This window comes from Pseudonaja textilis, chromosome 4 (genome assembly GCF_049901715.1).
Source record: "Pseudonaja textilis isolate UNSWEBS1 chromosome 4, rPseTex1.2, whole genome shotgun sequence".
Lineage (NCBI taxonomy): Eukaryota > Metazoa > Chordata > Lepidosauria > Squamata > Elapidae > Pseudonaja > Pseudonaja textilis.
In genome coordinates this window covers 190,727-204,460 of record NC_141993.1, presented here as the reverse complement: position 1 = coordinate 204,460, position 13,734 = coordinate 190,727, and the positions used below count along the sequence as shown (strand labels likewise).

Here is a 13,734-nt window from a genome sequence, read left to right as displayed (position 1 = left end):
CAAATGAAGTTAGATGGATTTCTAGTTGAACTACACAAAATCAAACATCCTAGTTAGGTATTTTCACAGCCAAGAGAAACTGCAAGCCAGAGAGAGAGAGAGAGAGAGAGATCTTGCGGAAAGAAGTATAGAAAGTAACATGTCCATTTGCTTAATATAATTTTAAACATACACCTTTTGAGTGGAACTCCACCTATTTAGTGATATCATAATACCACCAGATAGCCTCCTATAGCTCTTCAGAATTTGTGGCCTCTGACTGCCAAAATTGTCTACCTGGTTATTGTTTATTTTATTCTACTTTCCTAGTATAAACAGAAGGTGAATAAAGGATCTCTTCCCTTCTCCAGGGCCCAGTCCATTTTTTTTTTTTGCAAATTAAAAAAGAATGAGAAATCCCCAAGCACAGTTTTAAAACATGCCATGTTTTTTGAGGTTCAAGTACAAATATATATGTTTTTCCACATTGCTAGTTACAATTGTACCAGTAAGTTACTTCAATAGTTGAGAAAAAATTTCCTGTGGCTCTGATTTTTTTTAAAGTACTTTCCTCCATAAATACTGGTAGTGCTTTTACATAAATGTAAGAAATGTGTTTCCAAACTTCAATTTATAAATGCTATTAACTTTCTTTGGGTTGTCCTTGTAAATTTCAGGAAGGCACAGTGATGGTGACCCCAGCACACAATACGTCAGCTGACTTCAATATCACCACCTCAGAGCTGAAAAATCTAATGCAATTTCGAAAGAAAGAAGCTGTGAACAAAATAAAAGAATTATACGGCGACATCTTTGAAATCTGTAAATATCTGAAAACATCTCCTACAAATGGAATATCTTCATCAGAAGTAGAGCTTAGGAAATCTGTGTTTGGAGAGAACTTTATACCCCCTAAAAAGCCCCTAACATTTCTTGAACTGATATGGGAAGCACTGCAGGATATGACATTATGCATCTTGGAAGTTGCAGCCCTGGTATCATTGGGACTTTCATTTTATCATCCTTCAGGGGTAAATCTTGCAGTATGTCGTTTGGAAGAATTTGAAGGAGAAGAAGAAGAAGGAAACACCGAATGGATTGAAGGTTCCGCTATACTTCTATCAGTTGTTTGTGTGGTGCTTGTAACAGCTTTCAATGACTGGAGCAAGGAAAAACAATTCAGAGGGCTGCAGAATCGCATTGACAAGGAGCAAAAAATTACTGTCATCAGGAGTGGGAATGTAACACAGATCCCAGTAGCTGACTTAGTGGTTGGGGATGTTGTGCAAATCAAATACGGGGATCTCCTACCAGCTGATGGTCTGCTTCTCCAAGGCTATGATTTGAAACTAGATGAAAGCTCCCTTACCGGGGAATCTGATCAAGTCAAGAAGACTTTAAGACAGGACCCTATGCTGCTGTCAGGTACCCATGTGATGGAAGGCTCTGGAAAAATGGTTGTTACAGCTGTTGGCATTAACTCACAAACTGGCATTATCCTCACTTTACTTGGAGTTGGAGAACACGAGCAACCAAAAGAGACCAACAAGAATGGTTCCCCTAAGAACAAAGAAGGGAAAAAGGTTGAAGAGAAGAAAACAGAGGAAACTGAGGAAAGCCACCCAAAATTTACTGGGCACAAAAAAGAAAAATCTGTCCTCCAGGGAAAACTGACCAGATTAGCCGTGCAAATTGGCAAAGCTGGGCTGGCAATGTCTATAATCACCGTCACTGTTCTTATAGCCTCTTTTTTCATTCGAACATTTGTGGTTGAGAAGCGCATTTGGACTGTTGAATGTACGCCTGTGTATATACAATATATCGTGAAATTCTTTATCATTGGCGTGACGATTTTGGTTGTAGCCGTGCCTGAGGGCCTCCCACTTGCAGTAACCATCTCCCTCGCCTATTCTGTGAAGCAAATGATGAGAGATAATAATTTGGTCCGGCATCTGGATGCCTGTGAAACTATGGGCAACGCAACAGCCATTTGCTCAGATAAAACCGGGACTTTAACAATGAACAGAATGACAGTGGTTCAGATTTTTATTGGGGGTAAACATTATAAAATTGTCCCTGCCCCTGTTTTAATTCATCCAGCGTTGTTGGCTTATCTGCTGAAAGGTGTTTCTGTTAACTGTGCTTATACGTCCAAGATCCTGAATCCTGAAGTAGAAGGAGGGCTGCCCCGTCATATTGGCAATAAAACTGAATGTGCCTTACTGGGCTTACTTATAGAATTAAATCTGGATTATGAACTCATGAGGACTAAGATCCCAGAAGAAACATTGTACAAAGTGTATACCTTCAATTCTGACAGGAAATCTATGAGCACAGTTTTGAAAAATGCTGCTGGTGGTTATCAGCTCTTCAGCAAAGGTGCTTCTGAAATACTTCTTCAAAAATGCACCAAAATATTGAACTCTGCTGCAGAGCGTGAACCTTTTTCCAGAAAGGATAGGGAAAATGTGATTAAAAATGTGATTGCCCCGATGGCTTCTGAGGGACTCCGAACCATCTGTATTGCTTTCAAAGATTTTCCGGGTGGCCCTGATTCAGAAGAACCAGTATGGGACGATGAGGACAATGTTATTAAGGATTTAACTTGCATTGCAATTGTGGGCATTGAAGATCCAGTAAGACCCGAAGTTCCAGACGCAATCAGGAAGTGTCAGAACGCTGGCATCGTTGTCCGTATGGTCACTGGCGACAATATTAACACAGCACGGGCAATCGCAGCCAAGTGTGGGATTCTGCGGCCCGGGGAGACCTTTCTGTGTTTAGAGGGGATTGAGTTTAATCGATTAATTCGTAATCAGAATGGGGAGATCAAACAAGAATTGATAGACAGGATCTGGCCTACCCTAGCCGTGCTTGCAAGATCCTCCCCAGCTGATAAATATAACTTGGTGGAAGGGATCATTAACAGCAATATCACAGAGCAAAGACAAGTAGTAGCAGTCACTGGGGATGGTACTAATGATGGGCCAGCATTAAAAAAGGCCGATGTTGGCTTTGCCATGGGAATTGCTGGAACAGATGTAGCTAAGGAAGCTTCGGATATTATTCTTACCGATGACAATTTTTCGAGTATTGTAAAAGCAGTGATGTGGGGTAGAAACGTGTATGATAGCATTTCCAAATTTCTTCAGTTTCAACTTACGGTCAATGTAGTAGCTGTGATAGTTGCTTTTACGGGTGCTTGCATCACCCAGAATTCCCCTCTGAAGGCAGTTCAGATGCTGTGGGTTAATCTCATTATGGATACCTTTGCTTCTCTTGCTTTAGCCACAGAAAAGCCAACTGAATCATTGCTGAAACGGAAGCCTTACGGTAGAAATAAACCACTCATCTCCCGTATAATGATGAAAAATATTTTCTTACATGCCCTTTATCAGCTTGTAGTGGTCTTCTCACTATTGTTTGTAGGAGAACAATTATTTGATATTGAAAATGGACGAACCTCAACCCTGCAGTCCCCACCCACCCAACACTACACCATTATATTTAACACATTTGTAATGATGCAAATTTGTAATGAAATCAATGCGCGAAAAATTCACGGAGAACGGAATGTTTTTTCGGGAATATTCAGAAATAGCATTTTTTGCGGTGTCACTCTGGGAACCTTGATTGCACAAATTCTAATTGTTCAGTTTGGAGGGAAGCCCTTTAGTTGCACAGCACTTACCCTAGAGCAGTGGCTGTGGTCCCTCTTTTTTGGCCTGGGGTCCTTGGTATGGGGACAAGTCATCATTAGTGTTCCTACCAGATATTTGTGGTTCCTGAAAGAAATTGGAGAGCAGCCACTCAAAGAGGAGGAGATAACAGGACAAGAAGTAACTGAAGTGATTGACTTTGGCGAACAGGAACTGCGTCACAGCCAAATTTTGTGGTGCAGGGGCTTAAGTAGAATACAGGCTCAATGCAGAGTAGTGAATGCCTTTCGCTATCCTGCCTATAAAAGCCCACACTCAGCAATGAGCAGTAAAACTATCTGACCAGACACTAAAACAGATTCTGAAATGGTGGTTTTAATTCTTGGTGAATGTTGATTTCGAAGAGTAATGTGCACATTAGCTCCAGTAAAAAATGGATGGGGAATGGGGCTTCACAGCAGTCGGTGAAGGAGACCCGTTTTCGAAGCTATCTAGCAAAATAGAAGTTTCTGGTCTGAACTTAATTTCCAAGTCGATGAGAGAAAGCATAAGAAATCAATACAGCAATACAATTAACACTTTCTTCATGTAGGGGTCTAATCATTATGTTAGCAGACTTGTCCTGGATTTTGAGACATTAATTTCTTTTTGCAGAAAAGATGCCTTCAGAGAAAAAGAGGAGTGATGAAGCCAAAAATCCATGTCTTTAATTTTTTTATACTTATATATTTATTAATTGAAAGGTGATATTCTTATGAATGATAGATGTTAAACAGTGCATATAACAGCATTTATCTTTGCTCCTGTTTATACCGATAAATTTGTATCAATTGACTGAGTCGCCCAAGGCCCTTAATCTGAGCCACTTTCCCAAGTACTTTCCTTCTTTCCTAAAGCCTCAGGCTATGAATCTAAGGAACCAGGATAAGATGTGGCTACAAGCAGGCTGAATGTACTTTTATTTTGTTGTTGGCAGTTTCTTATGAGCAAAAAGTATATGAACAATAATAAAAATGCTTCAAACTATTTTTTGCTTCGGTTGGTTAATTAACAGAATCAAAAAAAACAAAATAGTCATTTATTGCAAGGAGAGTCCTATAATCTAGTGATGTAATCATCTTTGTGAACCTATGTATTATGGATAATTTTTCCTCTCATATCTTCCAGAAATATATAGATCAGAGGTGTCAAACTCAAGGCCCGAGGTGCCTCTGCCAGCAAAAACTGAGGTTTGGGGCGGGCGGGCACGTGTGGCCTTCTGTTTTCACTCTGTTTTCATTGGCAGAGTGCTGCAGGAGGCCATCGTTGCCAAAACCGGGGCCCAGGGGAGCCGTGTGTTGCTATTTTCAATGGCATTCATTGGAAGCTATGACATCACAAATATCAAAACCTCGTTTTGTAGATGATACAATTATTAAAGGTAAAGGTTCCCCTTGCCACATACATGCTAGTTGTTTCCGGCTCTAGGAGGCAGTGCTCATCTCTGGTCCAAAGCTGAAGAGGCAGCGCTGTCCGAAGATGTCTCCGTGGTCATATGGCCGGCATGACTAAACGCCGAAGGTGCACAGAATGCTGTTACCAAAGTAGTCCCTAGTTTTCTACCGTGTTTCTCCAACAATACGGCCTCCCCCAATAGGAAGTCCCAGCATGTTTTATAGGCAATCAAATTAAGCCCCTCCCCCAAATTAAGGCCTATATTAAACATGCAAAATGGTGGGGGGGGGCTTGCCGTTAGGAAGTACTTTTGTTGCATATCTGGATATGGTGCTGCCTGTGTTGACTTCAGCGTTGGTGGGGCACTTCTTATCGGGAGACCTTCCGCCACCGTTGCTTTCCCTTCTCCCCGTACTGCTGCAGCATTTAGAGCAATGCCACGGCGTTTGGCGCAGCCAGAGCTCCTCCCTGCAACCGTAGCCTGGCGGAGACACTCAGCTTCAGGCGCTCCTGTCGCCACCTTCCCTTCGCCTTCGAAGGCAAAGGCAATTCTTTTAAAAATGACGCCCTACTACAACAAAGCCTCCCCTGCCTGAGAGGGCAGCCCAACCCCACATGGGGGGGCAAATATCCCAGGGCCGCAGCACAGGAATGGCCCACCCGGGGAGAAGCACCCAGCCACTATCCCTGCCTGGCACTGAGCAGAGCGTGAAGACCTTCACCTGGGGCACCCAGCGCAGATGACAGGTGGGCCCTCCTGCCCGGTGGCGGAGCTCTCACCAAGGCAGTGAGTGCCTCCCTGCCAGGCCCTCCGCTCACCCCACAAGGGCCGCGCCAGAGCCATGCGGGCTGGACAGCACCGGGAAAGCAAGATGCCTGCCAAGCGAAAGAGGCAGGCTGACCCAAGCTTGGCTTCCTTCCCAAGTCCTTCCAGCCCGAACCCGAAGGGGCCACCAGGAGAGGCTGCTCAAGGCAGTGATAGTGCCCAACCGTCCACGGACAGGGAGGTGAGGCGACAGCAGCACTGCTTCCCTGGCCGCACTGCTTCCCTGGATCCGGCGGAGAGATCCCAAAACCGCCTGGCCTTTCCACCCCTTGCCCAGACCCTCTCCATCCCCACACATCTCCAAATGTGCCGGCAGCTCCAAATGCTGCAGCAGCACGGGCATTGGGCAGAGGCATTCACTCGGTGGGGCTCAGCTCAGAGGAGGATGTGGAGCAGGCTGTCGCCTTGCCTCCCTGTCCATGGATGGGTGAGCGCTATCATGGCCTCAGGCGGCCTCTCCTGGTGGCCCCTTCGGATTCAGACTGGAGGGACTTGGGAAGGAAGCAAAGTTCGGGTCGGCCCGGCTTTTTCGCTTGGCAGGCAGGCACGCCCCTGCGGAGTGCTTTCCCGGCTCTGCCTAGCCCTCACGGCTCTGGCGCAGCCCTAGCAGGATGAGCGGAGGGCCCGGTGGGGAGGCGCTCGCTGCCTTGGCGAGAGCTCCACTGCCGGGCAGGAGGGCCTGCCTGTCAGCTGCGCTGGGCACCCCAGGCAAAGCTCTTTGTGCTCTGCCTGGCACCAGGCAGGGATGGCAGCTGGGTGCTTTTCCTGGGGTGGGCCGATCCTGTGCTGAGACCCCAGCAGATTCACCTCCCCACGTGGGGTTGGGCTGCCTTCTCGGGCAGAGGAGGCTTTGTCGTACCGGTAGTAGGGTGTCGTTTTTAAAAGAATTGGCTTTGCCTTCGAAGGCAAAGGGAAGGCGGCAACAGGAGTGCCTGAAGCCGAGTGTCTCCACCGGGCTCCGGTTGCAGGGAGGAGCCCTGGCTGGCCGCTGGTGGCTCCGCCAAATGCTGCGGCGTTGCTCTAAACGCTGTGGCAGCACATGGAGAAGAGAAAGCAACGGTGGCGGAAGGTCTCCCGATAGGAAGTGCCCCACCAACACCGAGGTCAACATCCAAGCCGTTGCCGCCCACCCGCCCGAGGATGCAAGGGGGGGAATTAAGTCACCCCCGAAAAGACAGCCTCATCGTTTTTTTCAGGGGTCAAAAAAAAATAAGGCCCGGCCTTATTTTGTGAGAAACATGGTACTTGCCTTTTTACATGCTTTCGAATTGCTAGGTTAATTAGCAATGGTCATATCATTGCACAAATGACAATTAGGAAATCGCACATATTTTGCACAATGACATCTTGATGCGTATGATGGCATTCTTGTCCCCATAGACCCCCCTGCTTGTTCAGAACATATATTATTCTGGCTTCTTCCCTAAGAATTGCAATGCATTGGTGTTGCACCCCAATGAACAAACCCAAAGACCATTCACTGCTTTCTCTCAATATTGCTTAAATGCTATTTCCTAAACCATGTCCTGTTTTAAACAACCCTACTAGGCCACCTGTCTCTGTAACCCCCTTTTGTCTACGGTAAATCAAGAAAGCAGTTGTCAAAACTGGAACAGTTTACAATCTAAAAGAAAAGAAAAGAGTGACTAACTCAAAAAATTTTCAATTAAGGCATCTTGGGAAGCAGGACGGGGAAAAGAGATGATTTAAAGATGCTTTTCAAATTTGGCAACAGTCAGTATATGGATTTAAGAAGCCAAGAGTGTTTATTTATCTCCCTCATAGGGTGACGTGGTTAAAAAAAAAACATCTAGATGGTAGCCATGATGCATTTTGATGTGTGGATGTGGAAGCCAAGAACTGGCTGGGGCATTCTGGGAATTGAAGTCACCAACTTTGAAAACTCCACTTTAATACAGACCTCAGCCTCATCTTTATTTCCAAAGTATAAAATCTAGGAGTTTGCTTTGATGTGGGTACATCCGTTCCAAAAAGGAAACAAGAAAAGCTGGAATTTAGGGAAGATCATTCCCATCAATCAGAACAAAGTAAAGTTGTGTGAACAGTCAGGCATTTTATAGTAGTAATTTTGTTTATATAGAGAGACAGAGATAATTTTTATAAACCTTTTATCAAAATATAAAACACAAGTGAAAATAAAGAGAGTGAGAAAGTAGGGGAGGGGAGAAAGGGAAAGCAAGACATATAGGGGAAAGCGGGGCAAAGGAAATAAAAAAGCATTTGTCCCCAACTCTTTTCAGTACAGTGAAATAAAGGTAATAACATTACAGCCTCAATTTTTAAAATTTTGTACTAGCCATGTCTACAAAAACGTATCTAATCAGCAAATCCCAAAATCAGAAATTCATTTTTTAAAACATTTTCAAGTACATAATTTTTTGAGAAATTTCCCTGCAATTTTGACAAAGACCTCTTGACGGCACTGTGACACTGAATAATAATGGGGTCTTAAAATCCAACTCATTTCTGTCATACAACGTTACCGGAAGAACACAATATGTAATGATCTCAATTATCATTTTATATCAAGTCTTTATACATCTTTAGACCGAATACAATCTTTAAAATTAATAGAATTACAGGTTGATATAAGTGTTCTACTTGAAAGAAATAATAAAAATCGACAGGAAATTTTTTTAGTTGTCTCCAAGCACAGCAGAGAGTTTAGTTTTACTTAAAGTTTGCAGGTCGTGTAATGGTCACAAAATGTACTTTAGAACTTGTATTTGACTGATATTTTCCAAATTTAGAAGCTCAGCAAGATCAGATGTGGTTACTTTATCTCTAGTATTTTAAATCAAGGTTGTGTAATTATGGAAACTTTACAACCAGTGGACTTCAACTCCCAGAATTCTTGAACCAGCCATGCTGGCTCAGGAATTCTGGGAGTTGAAGTCCACAGGTCGTAAAGTTGTCCAAAGTTGCCCTCCCTGTTCTAAATGGTGCAAGCTAAATGAGAAGGCAAAAAGGAGACAGGGAGGCCATAATAAGCCTTCTTCTAGGGTTGGGACTTTGCATAATGTGTCCAAAGTACGATAGTTTGAGCTGGTCATTTGTGCCTCAAGTGACAACTCTGGGGATTGATTTGTTTGATTGATCCATAGGTTTTCTTGGCTGTCCATGGTATTTTTAGGAGTCTTCTCCAACATCAACGTTCAAAAATGTCAGTATTCTTTCTAACTTCAAAATCCAACTTTTATTTCATAGATGTCACAGGTAATACCATGGTTTAGAACAGTGGTTCCCAAAGTGGCCGGTACTGCCCCCTGGGGGGGGTGCTTTAGGGGGGCACTGAGATTCAAGGGGGCTGGCAGGTGGGCGCTAAGAGGTGGCAGGGGGGCGCTGGAGGTGAGCAGCTGGGCACAATTCAGGGGTGAGAAAAAATCCCGCTGCCGTGTTTGAGGTAAGGCCCCACAGCATCTTCCCATTGACTTGCACGCTCTGGTGCAAGGAGCTCCGCCTACGAACGCAGCGTTGGGAAAGAAGAGCAAAGCCAGAGTGGCTTTTCTGTCCTTTTCAAATATCCCACCACTGTGTTCAGGGTGGCGGGGCGGCATCCCAAACGCAGCATTGGGAAAGGAGAGCAAAGCAGCACGTCCGAACAGAGCAGTGCATGAAGTCAATGGGGTGAGCCTGAGAGAGGGAAAGAGAGAGGAACGAGAGAGAGAGAGAAAGAGAGAAGGAAGAAGAGAAAGAGAAAAGAGAAAGAAAGAAAAAGGGACAAAGAAAGGAGGGATGGAAGGAAGGGACAGAAAGAAAAAGAAAGAGGGAGGGAGGGAGGGAGGAGAAAGATAACGAGATCTCTATTCTAGTCCAATCACCTGCTCCAGCAGGGTTAGAAGGGAGTGTGTGTGTATGTGTTCTCCATGTAATTTACCAATACATTTTGATTTTGCCTTCTTCAGAATTGGCACTGTAATACATTGGGGAAAAGTAATTTTTTAGGGTGGAGATCTGGTCCAATGGATCCTGTTTAAAGCCTCAACAAAATGTGAGAGCTTCCTGATAGTCTTGACCATGTTTCGTCCACAAAACCTTTGATTAATAGAAGCCAAAGATGTTTCAATGTGCTGGCAAAGATGCTGGCAAAAATGTTTTAATGTGGAAAAGGGCCTCTAAACTAGGCCTCATTTCAATCTGATGCATCAGGTCTCTCTCTTTCTCTCCCTCCCTCCATCCCCCCTCCATCCCTCCATGCCCCCCCTTCTTTATCCCTTTTTCTTTCTTTCCCTTTTCTCTTTCTTTTCTTCCTTCTCTCTTTTCTCTCTCTCTCTTTCCCTCTCCCAGGCTCACCCCGTTGATTTGGTGCACCGCTCTGCTCGGACTTGCTTGGGCAGGTCCCTCCAGTGCACCGGGCTCAATGGGGTGGACTTGCGGGTCCAGCACCTCGAATGCAGCAGTGCTTGAAAAGTAGAGCAAAGCCAGAGGTCGGTAATTTTTGCTGCAAAGAATCACAAAAGTTTCTGGGTTGTACCCAAGAAGGGACACACATGTCAATGCAATTCAGCAACATAAAATAAAGAAATACAAATAAAACAAATCAACAAGAATCGGCAAAGCATCTCTGATTTATTCACTACTAGAATCTAATCAGAGATGCTTTGCCAATTCTAGTCCAATGACCTGCTCCAGCAGGGTTGGAAGGGAGTATGTGTATATGTGTGTGCATGGCTGTCAAAACTCCAAAAACAGGACAAGTAGTTCTGGGGAGGCCAGTCATATATTAGAACACTTGCTAAGCAACCGTCCATTAAGTGAGGACCACTTGTATTTGGTTTGCCAGTCACCAAACCACACTCACCCAGTCACGTGACCAGCAAGCCACACCTACCCAATCACGTGACCAGCAAGCCACACCCTCCAATTAGGCCATGCCCACAGAAATTTGAATCCCGCCCCTGGGTGGGGGGCATTGAGGATGAGTTTGTAGCACCGAGGGGGTGGTGGACTGAAAAAGTTTGGGAACCACTGATAACCCCTCACCCAATTAGATCCTACACAACTTCTGACAGATGGCAGTCCAGTCTCTTCTTGAAAGCTTCCAGTGATGAATCTCCACTGTCCTATACCATTCCAAGTAAGTGACTGTCCAGTGTCTTCTTAAAAACATCCAGTGTTGGAGCACCCACAATTTCTGAAGGCAAGCTGAATTGAAATTAAATTAAATATTGACTTTAAAAATCCTGTTTTACTACTGTACCTGATAGGGGAGGGGAGGGTACACCTTTGTTGTTGTTGTTATGAAACAGCCTGGAGGCAGAAACACACACCAAAGACAGAAAAACCATGTCTTAATACCTCTGTTACATAATGCTTCTTAAATTTAGGTTCTTAGTAATATGGATAGAATTTATAGGTACTATTTTAGTGATCTCTGGCACTGTCCTTTTGGGGTGTATACTTCCCACAAATGAAAAGGATTTAATTTAGTTAAGTGCAAGTGCTGTATATAAAGCAATCTCAGGTAAATCCCAACACATTCCACAGTTACTCCAAAAGAACAGGATATGGGACTGATCTGAAGTAAGATTTAAGTACAAATACATGTTACAAAATCAACTTTAACTATGTTAAAAATTAACAGAAGACTCATGAAGTATAAATTAAACCTGAAAAGTTACAAAATCAGGGAAAAATATACTACTAAACATCCAGCTCCAATGTATTCAAGTGTTTTTCAACACTTGGCAACTTTAAGAAATGTGTGGACTTCAACTCCCAGAATTCCCCAGCCTCAGTTTGTCTTTTGAGCAAAACAAGCATGGGGGGGGGGTGTCTTCAAACTTGACAGCTTTAAGACTTGTGGACTTCAACTCCCAGAATTCCTCCTCCAGTCATGTTAGCTCAGGAATTCTGGGAGTTGAAGTCTTAAACTTAAACTTGCCAAGCTTGAAGACCCTTGAGCTGGAATACATTCCCAGAGGCCGAAGTCCATTCCTTGATCCACCCCGCACTGCGCTGAGACCGCGACGGTGTTTTCCGGGTGGTGGGAAGACGCCGGACTCCCGATCCAAGCTGGAAAGAGAGTCCACACCAGGTTTTTCATCTGAGCCCAGAAACGCCGCTTGAACGGCAGCGGGATTCATTCATTCATCCCATCCATCAGTTCATTCATTCGTTCGTCCTGACGACACACGCGTGTCGTCAGGGGCTGCCTTTAAGTCGACACACGCGTGACCTGCTCTCCGAACCAACCCCTTTCCTAGCTTCCCACACAATGCGAGCAATCCTAACTGAACCAAGTCGCCTACACAGCCCACGCGCAAAACTGTGGCCCCCTCGGAGACCACTTGTGTCCTGGATGAACGAGAGTCTCCACTGACATGTTGAGACTGGAGTTTAGCACGCGCCAATCTCAAGCCGTGACTGGTTTTTTTTTTTTTTAAACATGAACAGAGTTGGAAGGGACCTTGTAGGTCATCTAGTCCAACCCGCGCCCAAGCAGGAGACCCTACAACCAGAGATCTCCAAACTGGGCAATTTTAAGACTTGTGGACTCCTCCAGTCTTGTTAGCTCAGGAATTCTGGGAGTGGAAGTCCACAAGTCTTAAAAGTTGCCAGTCTGAAGGCCTTTGCCCTAACACCGTTTCTGACAGATGTCAGTCCAGCCTCTTATTGAAAGCCTCCAGTGATGAAGCTCCCACAACTTCTGAAGGCAACTTCTGTCCCGTTGGTTGATCTCACTGTCAGAAAATTTCTCCTTATTGAATTTTTTTTATCCCAGTTTCATTTCTGTTTCCACCCATTCTTCCTTGTCTGGCCTTCGGGTGCCTTGGAAGATTTGACCCAGGTCGCCTTTTTGGATCAAGACAGACCATGGCTGGCTGCAGCTAAGATCTGGCCCTCTTGGGATGGGGGAAGGCTGTTGGGAAAGAAGCGAAGCAGAAAGCGTCGCCTCAGGAGCGGGTGCATTTTCGGGGGAGGGGCGGGCTGTTTTCTTTACACACCCAGAGATATAGTCCTGCTTTTTGTTTTTGTTTTTTTGTTTTTCCCGGAGGAACAGTTCTGAGTGCAGAAGGAAGGGGGTGTTCCCTTTCTCAAGACAAAGGAATATTTAAGAATGCCCCATCTAGGACTGCCGTCTGTCAGGAATGGTGTTTGGGGGAGAGCGGGTTGGACTAGATGACCTACAAGATCCCTTCCAACTCTGTTATTCGGCAAATCAGTTAATGATCTATTGCTTGCCTTCGTGTAACGCCCACTCCCACAGACACCTGCCTTCCAAGAGGCGGTTCGTCCACGGAAGAAGAAGGAGCGATTCTGCAGGGGGGGGGGGACAAAACAAAACAAAAGGCGATGGCGGTAGGCGCAGGTTTCTAGGAAACCGCGTCGGTTGCGCGCACCTCCCTTTGATTTTTTTAAAAAACTTTAAATGCCGGCGCACAAGGGCAACGAAAGGAACGCTTGGAGCCGGAGCCGAGCGAAACGTTTGACTATTAAATGTATTTGGAATTTAGGGCGAATTAAAAAAAGAAAAAGAAGCCCGCATACCGCAGCGAGCAGGGTTCGAACCTGCGCGGGGAGACCCCATTGGATTTCAAGTCCAACGCCTTAACCACTCGGCCATCGCTGCTGCACGGGAGCAGCTTCCTAGCAAAAGCATTTAGCGAGACCGGAAACAATACCGAATTTTTCTTTCTATCCGTCAATCATACTAGAACTGGCCAATCAAAAAAGCAGGTTGCCTCCGCCTGGCCAATCGAAACCCAAAGCAGGCTGGCCCTCAGGGAGGAAACTCTGCTCTTATAATGTAAAGGGCTCCCGGGAGTCGCTCGGCTTCTTGCGTCGGAGCGGGAGGGGCTTTGCGGGGGAGTT

General features: G+C 45.2%; 1 non-coding gene and 1 pseudogene across 1 annotated transcript; one reads left to right on the top strand and one right to left on the bottom strand.

Moving 5' to 3' along the window:
* The first annotated feature begins 668 nt into the window (after positions 1-668).
* On the top strand, positions 669-3,980 carry LOC113445403 (plasma membrane calcium-transporting ATPase 1 pseudogene; annotated as a pseudogene).
* A 9,430-nt stretch (positions 3,981-13,410) lies between these two features.
* TRNAS-UGA (transfer RNA serine (anticodon UGA)) lies at positions 13,411-13,492 on the bottom strand. Its single transcript has one exon. It is a non-coding gene; the product is annotated as a tRNA-Ser (tRNA).
* Positions 13,493-13,734: the final 242 nt, after the last annotated feature.